The sequence below is a fragment of the Aphis gossypii genome, chromosome X (genome assembly GCF_020184175.1).
Source record: "Aphis gossypii isolate Hap1 chromosome X, ASM2018417v2, whole genome shotgun sequence".
NCBI classification, from domain to species: domain Eukaryota; kingdom Metazoa; phylum Arthropoda; class Insecta; order Hemiptera; family Aphididae; genus Aphis; species Aphis gossypii.
Window position 1 is genome coordinate 33,252,567 of NC_065533.1, and position 6,000 is coordinate 33,258,566.

The window sequence follows — 6,000 nt, forward strand, 5'->3', positions numbered from 1 at the left end:
CCGTTCAGAATCGTTTTTCGTACCTATACAATGATACCTATCGACTATTATTGGATTAAAATTTAACACTTCTATACATAATAATGATCTACATGGCACCTAATATACAGCAGAGTGATTCCCATTTCACCACACTTTTTTAGATTAGTTTTATTTCAGTTTGAATTACCTACTCATGTCATAAACCTTGCAGTGTTAAAATTTCAAGTTTTTGGACTGATCAAAGAATATATTTTTGTCCACATTTATAGATAAGAAAAAATCAAAATCAAAAATGTCTTTTATATAACTCAAAAGGAGTCAAAATAATTTGAAAACTTTACCAATTTATTCTAGTATAAAAATGTTGTGAAAAATATCTACAGTTAATCGTTTTTGAGTTACACCAAAAAAAAAAAACAAACAAAATCAAATATATCAGCTTAACCGGTATTGTTAAAAAATTTCCATTTTACCTTTATTTTTATTTTGTTTTCCTGATTATTTTAAAACATACTATGAATTTTGTAGTTTTGACCTCTGGAAGTACCATATATTATATTCAACTTGCTACTAGGCACACAGGAATCACCATTAAACTTGAAAATCTAGCACTTTTACTGCTCCAATAAAAGATGATGACAGAAGAAAAATAAAACACACATAATAAATCAATACATTAATAATTTCTTCACTCAGAATTTAAAACATTGAATATTAAAAGAAAAGCCTGAGTAATCTTTGTTATTTAATTCTACTATGAGGATAAGTATCACAAATGACTGTTAACATTGTCTCCGCTAAACTTGAAGAAACACTTTTAGCTATATAGAAGGTTTTGAGTAAACTTTCACATTGAGTAGGTCACTGTGCGCATTAATCAGAATTCAATGATAAATCATTGCACACGAAAACACAATGTTACGTTTTATAAAATATACTATATTTTTAATACAAACATAATCACTATTAATGTAATAATATGGTCGATTGAGCACATTTTTCGAAATATACTAAATATCACTTACACGAATCAATACCGATGTATCGCAATATATAACGGTAAGAATTGATTCGTTTCTCGTATTGTAAATAACAGTTTAAAATTGGTTTAAATATTTTTAAAATTACATTGTCTGAAGTGTATGGAAAATAATGATATTAGGTATGTGACTTTAACAGTTCCCTACGATAACTAATTTTAAAATATTCGAATATTTCAGCATTTATTGACCTATTACGAATAACAATAAATATTTTTAATTAAAATCAATATATTATATTCCTTTGTGGACAAGGTGAGCTGTAAGGAAATTTTTGGGTACTGCCCGATTTCTATAGGCTATTATGTAATGAAAAGTATACGTTTCGAGGATAATAATACAGAATTGCTCAGTCTAGCTCGGGTATTGTAAATTATACAATAGTTTTTTGACTTATTTAATTCTTGCCTTATTTATAATACAAAGTTTTAATCAGATGTGTATTATTTTCATTAAATAATATATATATACATTATACATATTATATTTTGATTTTCCATTTTGATTCAATTTAAACACTGCAGAAATACTTTTACAGCACATATTTATAACATTACAACATTATTCACGATTGAACTGAACAAATAATAATGCATATTTCATACCAACAATAGTAATGCGTTTGCAAACGTAATGTGATTAGTACAATTTTAAAGCACAATATTACAAAAAAAATATAATAACAATCTCTTAAAGTTTAAAATGTAAAACCTACTTACCGGTCATTAAATTGATGAATACTCACTAATATTATTTTTATAAGCTCATAAACTGTACTAATCTTGTAAATGAAAATAATCTTGACGCGATGATAATTTATGAAAGTTTGTAATAGTTGTATACTATATTATAAACGTAGAAATGACATTTTTTTTTAATACAAACTGAATAAACGAACAACAGTTTCATATTACTTATCATAATATATTATTTACTGCATTATTACTACTTTGTAAAAATACGTTTATGCTACGCCAGTCAATACGTACTCAATTATAACGGGGAACATTGTACATATTTTGTAAGTTTTAACTCTTTAAAGTTGGTTTTTTAATAAAATAAAATTTATTTATCGCTTTCATTTATGATTAAAGTTACATCGTTTTGTTTATCGTGGACAACGAATAAAATACTTTGACCGACAATATGTTACCCGGCCTGGGCAAATTATTATATTATCGAGTTGTTCCAAAATGGCGAAATACCGGAAAATGTATCAGATTTCCTGTCACATAAAATATTTATAAAATTATAAATACCTGTTAAAGAGCGTTATACCAGGAGTCGTAAATCAGCAATTTTTCGTCTTGCTATATAGGCAAATCCGAAATTATACTCAATAGACGCGAATACACAATATGCTCACCAAAATATTACGATCTGAAATACATAAGTGGCGGTTTTTTTTTTAGATTTATCGCATCATCGGAGTACCCCATTTTCTCTGTATACTCGTAAATGCTTATTGTAACGTGTAAAAAAAAAAAAAAACCAAAGATTTCAATACCGTTGATAAATTTATTATTATAAGAGTAATACGTTAAAAACTCGCTACCATCGTGAACTCGTGTTTTGAAAACGGTGAAAACAATATTTCTTTGTACGCGTATTCCACAAGCTAGGACTACATTTAATAGCATAATGTAGTACCCTGCAGTGGTGCAACTATTAATAGTCAGTGAGGGGTGTTTTGGGTGTCTGGACACCGCTATTGAATCATGTTTTCGTAAAATGTATTTAATGGTTTGTGTCGAGGTAAGCGTACGGAAAACCAAAAATGAAAAAGCAAGCCTATTTATGATATAAAATATGAGAAACGGTATACGCCTGCTTCACTTGTAGAAATGTACAACACATTATAATAATATAAACACTGTAGGTACATTATATTATTTTCATTTAGATAAAAATATTAAAATTTCACGTAGGCATCAACTATTTATAATATAAAATACCTAAAAATAAACTACAGCTGCAGTGTATGAATAAATGGATGGAAGAGTATTATGCTATTGAAAACGTATCAATATAACATGTTCCTTAAACTTCTTTCGAATTATTTATTGTCAAATACTTCTCGTCGTTTACTTGTAGCCATATTATAATATATTAATATCGACGTCCATACATTGAGTAGTACTGTTTTACTAATGATACTTTGTTGGAAATCTAATAAAAATAAAAGTAGTGTGGAATAATCGAGTCCGATGTTTGTTATGACTACATTGCCATCATACATTATAATATTATTATCATTAATGAAAATATGTATTATATTAAATGAATGGAATAAATTAATCTAAAAATATAAGCACTTTTTTTTGTTACTGATCAGCGTTTAATCATACCTCATGTATATTTAACAGTCTTGTACCTACTATATGAAACAGTTAATAATCTGCTCACGATTAATAGAAACAATTAAACAATCAACACAACGATAAAAACCTATGATCATACTATAGCATATTATTTTAAAACAAGCATATTTTTTAACGCTGTTTTAAATAAAGTTTCTCGTGTCAATACCCTACAGCCTTCGGGATTACAAGCATAAAATTATATTAATCAGCCCTGCGAGAAACTATTTATGATCTGATGATAATATAATCCAGTCACGTAGGAAAACTTTTGTAAGTCTTAGCGATACAATTTATATTACATATACATATATTACATGCAATGGAACCGCTAATATAATAATAAAAACAAAAAAACTTTGACCAATAGCTCAAAAGAAACAATACGGCTGTTATCAGAGTCAGCACTCACGATTAGCATCGATGGACAATGATATATATACTTATTATACAAATGACAACTATTAGCAAGCGCGTTTTATGTGTGCTTAAAACACTCGTATGGAAAGTGTATAATAGATTGAACGAACAATCTGCATATAAAGACCACGCAAAATTGAATGGAGCAGTATAGTGGTACGACAGTCGTGTAATCCAAAGTATAGACACAATGACGTCTACGGAGTTGACAGTAATAACTAATAATTAAATACAATGAATTGCTAACGGTTGGCCTAAAACCGTGTGTACAGTTACATCTGCGTATGAGCGACGAAAAACGCTTTTGATTTCAATAAATTTTCAAAACGAATTTTGATAGGCGAGCAGCAACAATGAAATATCTTCGGATACTTAATAACTGCCTAGTCGCCAACGGCTCAGGCTACGGGGTTAAACGGCGAAACGAATGACGGTGATGGCTGCACACAGGAACCTTGAAAGAGTGGCGATCAACTCGAATTCGTCCATGACTGTAAACTTCCGCCGTCTTTCGATAATAATAGAAGATGAAAACGTACATTCATATCCATCTTATTTTTTTGAACGATGTCATTTACATAATATTATAATTTATAAGTGTATAATTATTAGGTATACGCGTGTAGCTGTTTCCACGAAGCGTGCAAATATCATAAGATGGAATGAAAACCAAAGGTTTTGAGTCCTAGAGACTAGGATATTATAGAGAGAGTATATTATTATAGGTATATAATATTGAGTGAAACATAGCAGTAAAATATTATATCGTGATCGTTGTAATTCATAATAATATAATGTCCAAATATTTTTAATTCTGTCGAAATAATGAATAAGAAGAACATTCTGTAGGGAACATAATATAACAGTCAACAAACTATGACATTACACATCTCTCGATACGTTCTACCATTAATTATAAATACTATAGATCACTCACTGCAATACAAAATACGCTGCGCTGAAATTAATTCCGATAAAGCGCGACAAGGTATTATTTTTTTTTTGTATTTATAATCAATGGTTTTACACAATATTTGAACTGGGTGGTTGAAAATCTTAAGATCTCTGAGAAAATATTAGGTAAAAGAGAGCTTTTATTGTAGCCGTGACAGAGAAAGTGTTTAATAGTTTGATTCCGAAGTAAGATCCTTGCTCTTTTATATTCAACTGTGAAAAAAAAAGTTTATCTGATTCGAAGTAACTAGTTACAGCATAATATTATTATTATGTCTTTAATTTTAAAAAACGGTCAACGCGTGTATACATTTTTTTACTGATTTCATAATATCGTCATATTGTGTCAGTTGGCTCATTTGTATCGTTATTTATTTATTTTACTAACAATAGTAATAATATGTTACAGTTATTTTGTCAACGTTTTTTGATTACACTTAATAACACTAATCATTAATGTAATACGTCTTATTAATATACAATTTAGCGTGAGTTCATCACCAAAAAAACAAGTAATTTTCACCACAACAGCATGAGTAGCCAAAAATAGTGTTTGTAATTTACACTGAAATATAAAACAAATGTGTGTTTTGTGCCATCGTAGGTGATTATTTCGTCTGGTTGACATCGAAACGATATACCCGACTTGAATGACAATAATAATTTATCGGGATTTCTAACTATCCGTCGCGGCCTTGTCAAGTAATACAACGTTTGACGTCCGATCCGTTGAAATCACTTTATTACACTTCTTGTTAAATTTTGACAAAACGTAATAAATGCTTTTATTACATTATTTATATTTTTTACATATTAAACGATTAATATCTCGCGCTAGTTAAGATCCTTTTCTTTTCTTCATGTCTGTACACGAAACTCAACAGTTAAGATGTTGTACATATTAATATTATGTGTATTATATGTAAGTATTATTGTATTGTGTAACCTTCTGATTTTAGTTAATAAGTCATTTATGTATTATTGTTTAACTTTATTTAAAATTGCAATATACTATTATACTTGTACATTTTATTCTCTTTTGATAAGAGCTTATAATCGTATATTTTTAAATAAATAATCGTTATTAGATAACTCAATCCTACAGAATCTAAAATAAAATATTCGATGACGTTATCATCATACTATGTATCTCAATATCTGATACTCGATATAATATACTGCGTGTATAGTGTATACGTTATAGTGTATACCATTGAAACGCATACGTACTATCGAATTGAATT